We start from the raw sequence: 6,000 nt of genomic DNA on the forward strand, positions 1-6,000 counted from the left end.
AGTGAGTGTTTTATCACTTTGAAGGCAGGATGCATCCATATTCAAAGTTGTCTTATTACATGCCATTTCTGAAACACTCCTGGGCATCCAGATATAGGTGACATATATAAGTGCCCAGGGGTGTACATAGAAGTCATGGAGCCCCATAGAGAAATTTAGAATTGGGCCTCTCCATTAAAAAAAATTATATTAGAAGCAGCATATTTACATTATAACATGGTTTAGATACAGTGGTTCAGTTCAAGGATACCTTTAAATAATGTCAATATATAATAGTGAAATACCAGCTCTACACAGTGATGGTAATTACAGTGCAGTTACCTCCTGTGATCACAGGTGGTGTCTTATCTGGTTGAAGTCCATTTTTGTTCCTTATCTGGGCTTAGATAATCATAAAGGCTTCTTCCAGTCATGTCTTGTCAATGTGAACTCATATCATCTTGCTGCTACCCCTAATGAACCTCAGTATCCACCATGTAGGCTCCCAAAGCACTGGTGTCCCCCAAGTCCATTGTGTAGTGGACCTATTTTTCCTTTTGTGTAGTTTGTTGACCACTAGATGCCTCTTTGACACGATTATTGCTCAAATGATGTCTTTTGAGCGACTTTTCAGCGATAATCATTGTCATTTACAGCGCAAGGTGATCGCTCAAATGTTGAGCAATCACCTTGCGCTCTGAGTGTAGGATGCAGTAGACAAGCGGGGCTGCTTGCCTTCTGCATCCAGCTGTTCCTCACTCTGAGCACCCGTCTGTTATACAGTCAAGCGCTCCGAGCGGAGGATGCAGAAGACAAGCGGGGTGTCCAGCTGTTTTCTGCACGGAGCGCCCTGCTGCTTCTACACTACACTTTACTAAACCTGAATCAACCCTTCAATTACAACAACTAGTGGGGAAATTGTCTTGCAAATCAACTCAGAGAAAGGAAAGGAGAGAGCATTGAAGTCTGTTCTTAATCAAATCAATATTGCTGTATTCTACAGTGTTCAATTCACCGCATACTTCTGTATCAACAGTACCATTTTAAAGTACTGTTGTGGAGATTGTATTTTCTACTGTTACAAAAATCAGCCTAGTAAATCTGCGTACTCCCAGATTACTATCAAGATCCTGGACTTGCCTCAGTTATTTCATCGGGATTCTATCCCGAGGCTCCAGTTGGAGTACTGGCGTCACATGTGACAAAACAGGCCTTCCTATAAAGAGTACCATGGTACGTGCTTTGGGTCACTGCACAAGCCAAACACGGTTGGTGCCACTGGTGGGCAAGACCATAGAGCCACCCGTGACTACCCTTCTCCCAAACCTCGTGGTCTCCCTCACTTTGGCATGAATGCCTTGGCTGTTTTGATTGCTTCTCAATTAAGCAACAATACATATCTATTGGCCATTCAAGGACATGTGATTACACCAACAAGTGGAAGTCCACAGCCAGAATTCATATAAGTTAGGGGTAGACCACAAAATGGAAACCCAAATCTAGCCGCTCACTTCATGCATGACACAGACCAAAGATGGCTCACCCAACTAGAACTGCAACATAAATTCCATCTACCTCGCTCACGTCTTGCAAATTAAACAGGCCCTTTCTTTCCGTAAAAACAGGTTGACAAATCTAGCAAGAGAATCCAATGTTGCCGACTTTGACACCTTCATTGAGCAGTTGCATACGACACCATCGCTATCAAGAATACAGAAAACCATTAGAGGCAAATTCAATGAGCCGAATACACAAACTCTTTACACATTGCAAAAAAAGCCATACAAAACGACGACTTGGTGACCAAGCTTCTCCAACACCGGAGCATGATACGCCAACATGTACAGAGCGAGATGTGCAGAGTCCTCCTTTAAAATAATGCACTATGCCATTTATGGTTTTAACATCCCAGCCACGGCAACAAACCCTGACCGACTGGTAAAGGGCCCAAAATGTGGCCTTCCTGCCACAGACGTTGAGTATGGCATATGGTCGTGCACAAATAAACCTATTCGAGGGATCTACAGCATAATACATCCAAACTAAATGGAAGATAAAAATAGGTGTAAACAGGTTCTCACTACTTTTCCATGTCGGGCCGCAACAGACATGACGGAACAACAAGCCAGACCACCCTTTCTGCATGTATTCCTCCTAGCTGCGAAACATACAATCCTAAAACACTGGCTCTCTCAGACGCTCTCCGAGGTGGCAGAAGTGGCGGCCCAACTCACATAATGACCATGAAAAGAATAGAAGTAGAGAGGCACGAGGATAGGGGTACAAAAAGAAAAAAAAAATCAAAAAAATGGAAGGGATTTCTCGCCTACTACTTCTCAGAAGCGGAAATATCTGCTATAGTGACCCCCTTCAGATATACAAAGTGGTACCTAGTGGAGGAATTTAGGGGAACTCTGGGCAGGCTAGCGGTGAGTGAAGAGCAAACGAGAGACAGGGAACCCCAACCATAAGGCAAAACGACCCCAGGTCTGTCTCATCTAGTAGATGTATTTACCTCACTTACCCTCTCCCCAACCTTCCCTTATCCATAGCCCCCCTCCGCTATCATTAGACCCCAAGAGTGAGTCAAGGTCAGTCTGAGTCAAGAGTGTTCTGAAACGATCTCATGATAAAGAGGACAAGATGCTACTGTTCCACCCCCCCCCCCCCCCCCCCCAAAAAAAAAGAATGCAGAAAGTAAAGAAACAAAGAGTTGATGGCAGGAAAATTCTGTAAGAATTATTATTATCATTGGTGTTTGTTCAAGTAAGATGCTACTTTCCATGCAAATGATCCTGCGTGATCAATATGGAAAATGATGCAATTCCTTATTACTATGCAAATGTTCTTGTATTTTATTGATTGATAGAAAAACAAATAAAAAAAATAAAAATGGAACCGAAAATATCTGCTGGCTGCGCTATTTTTCTGTACAAAAAAAATGGAAATATAATGGAATGGAACAAACAAAAGCCTTTCAGTTAGCTCTCTGGGTTTTTTTTTTTGGAAACCCTGATTTAAATCAATGGGAGAAAAAAACATCAATTTTTCAGTTTTATTTCTGTCTCTTTCCTCCAAAAACGGAGCAGAGAAATGGAACGCTAAGCTGACCCTAACACCGGTGTGAAAGCAGCCTGATGAATATATATGATGTTAGAATACGATCCTGATATTGTGGGGACGAATTAATCACATTTTGTTATATATTTGGGGTTATTAAATAAACCCATTCATTTTTTTACAACTACTTTAGGCATCATGCCCAAGGCCGGATCGGATTCCGACTGCGAAATATCGCAGCGGAATCAGACCTGGCGCCCCCCAAAGACCCCATACTCACCGGTCCGTATCCGCGGCGAATATCTCACCCGGCGAGCCGACGCACATGTGCTGTGAAGGGCATGATGCACCGGGCTGTGACGCAGATTCCCGCGATACTTCCGCAGTGCCCACTACGCGGAATATCATGGGAAGGATGGCTTCTGTTCAATGGAAGCCGTCCTTGCGATTTTCCGCACAGAATAGAACATAACTGCGGTTCTCCTCCACGAGCGGAAAATCGCAGTTGATTTCCGCTAGTGGGCAGGGAATAATCTTTTAACACAGCATGTCTATGGACGGACATTGCTGCGGAATTCACGGCGGTCGTCTGGCTGTGAATTCTGCAGCGATAATCCGTCCGTGGGCATTAGCCCTTAAGCTAATATGTGGAGATCACATATAAATGTGGAGCACATCCGAATATCAGAAATACGTAAATGTAAGAAAACTTTATTCATATAGAAAAGACCCAAAAGATGTAAACAAGAACGGGGAAAAAATCTGAATCCCCTCAAATATGGGGAGCAGAAGACCACAATTACCCACTCAAATACAAATAGGATGGTGCAACAGGCCTGTCATCAGGTTCTCCGGAAGTAAATCATCCGACTTTATAAGCATCCAATGTGCAGCAACCAAGATAAAGAGCAATGTGACATACTGAGCAGTAAGACATGAGAGAAATCTGGAGACACCATAATGGAACATAGACACTCCAAAAAATATATACCCATCCACGGCACTGGGTCAAGAGAAAGGAAAATGTACTGGTATCGCTACACCATGGGTAGCTTCATCAAGGAAGCAACCTACTTTAACCCCTTCCTGCCACAGGGCGTAACTGTACATCCTGGGAGGGAGGCACTTAGCGCAACAGGACATAAAGTTATGCCCTATGGATAGCACGAGAAGAAATCCCTCGCTATCCGGCAGCGGGAGTCATCTGTCACTGATAGCCGGCCTCCCCCTGCAATAGCGGGGGTGCATCGGGACAGCGATCACTGCTATTAACCTCTTCCCTGCCGCGATCCATGTACATCATCGGATTCTCGCAATATAATCGTGGAGAGTCCGACGGGTTGTCATGACAACAGGACACCAGATACAGGCCTCCTGCATTGCCAGTGCCTATAATCGCTATAACAAGCGATAAGGCATTGTAGGACAGAAGTCCTGCAATGCTTTATCATAGCGATCATAGCTGCTATTGTACAAGTCTCCCACAAGGACATAAAAGTGTAAAGAACTGTATAAAAATAATGTGAAAAAGAAGTATTAAAAAAAAATAAAAAAATTGTGCCTTTTCCCATATTAGCATAACATTTTTTTAAATTAAAATCCCACATATTTGGTATCAGCGTATCCGTAACGAGGCGTGAAATAAATTGAACGATAAAAAGCATTAAAAAAAACTAAGGCAAAATGCAAATTTTTTTCATTTTGCTTCCCAAAAAACGCAATAAAAGTGATTAAAAAAGCCGTATGTAGCCCAGAATGGTACCAATAAAAACTATAGCTCATTTCACAAAAATAAGCCCTCACAGAGCTCCGTCCATGGAAAAATAAAACATTACAGGACTTTGAATGCAGCTATTTAGAAAATTTTTTTTCCAAAAAAAAGGGTTTTTTATTGCAGAAAAGTGGAAAAACGATAAAGAAATATAAGAACTTTTGTATCGTTGTAATCGTACCGACCCGCAAAACAACGTATTATGTCATTTATGCTGCATGATTACGCTGTAAAAAAAAAATCTTTGGCAGAATTGTGTTTTCTCTCCCTGCGATCATACAAAATGTAATAAAAGTTTTACAATATAGTCTTATGTACCCAAAAGTGGCACCAATAAAACTACAGTTCACCATGCAAAAAACAAGCCCTTATACGTCCGCGTCGACGGAAAAATAAAAAAGTTATGGCTTTGGAAAAAATGGAGATGAAAATCCGCCAAAAATCGTTGCATCCTTAAGCCCAAAATAGGCCATGTCCTTAAGGGGTTAAACTAACTTTCACACATGCGTTTAGAAAACACCGCTCGAAATCACGGCATTTTAGGGTGATTTCATGCTGAATTTTTTAATGTACTGTACAGTGTTTGACAGCACTTTTTAATGCACACCATCATTGTGATGAGTGATGAGCTGCGTGCAAAAATGTGTGAAAATAGAGCAAACAGCACTCGAAAATCGCAGTGTTAGAAATGCTGTGTTTAAGCGCACAGATCTACGAAGCCCCATTGAAATCAATGGCAGCGTTGTACAGAAGTTAGTGTGGCAAAAAGTGGTGAGTGTGAGAGCAGCCTAAAGGCCCATTTACACGGGCCGATGATCACTCAAAGATCGCTCAAAGGACAGTTTGAGTGACAACTTTGTGCGATCATTTTGCATAAAAATTAATTGGTATTTTAGTAGCTACTCAGCTACTTAAGTACCAATTAGGTATGCAAATGAAGTCTTCACTACGTGCAGCTAAGGCTGGATTCACACGAACGTGTATCGGCTGGGTTTTCACGCCGAGCCGATATACCTCGTCTCTCTCTGCAGGGGGGGAGCCTGGAAGAGCCAGGAGCTGGAACTGAGCTCCCGCCCCCTCTCTGCCTCCTCTCCACCCCTCTGCACTATTTGCAATGGGGGTGGGACAGGGGCGGGACTAAATCATGGCACTTAGCCCCGCCTCCTTTCATTACAAATAGTGGAGTGGGG

This window comes from Eleutherodactylus coqui, unplaced genomic scaffold (assembly GCF_035609145.1).
Source record: "Eleutherodactylus coqui strain aEleCoq1 unplaced genomic scaffold, aEleCoq1.hap1 HAP1_SCAFFOLD_28, whole genome shotgun sequence".
Taxonomy (NCBI): Eukaryota; Metazoa; Chordata; class Amphibia; order Anura; family Eleutherodactylidae; genus Eleutherodactylus; species Eleutherodactylus coqui.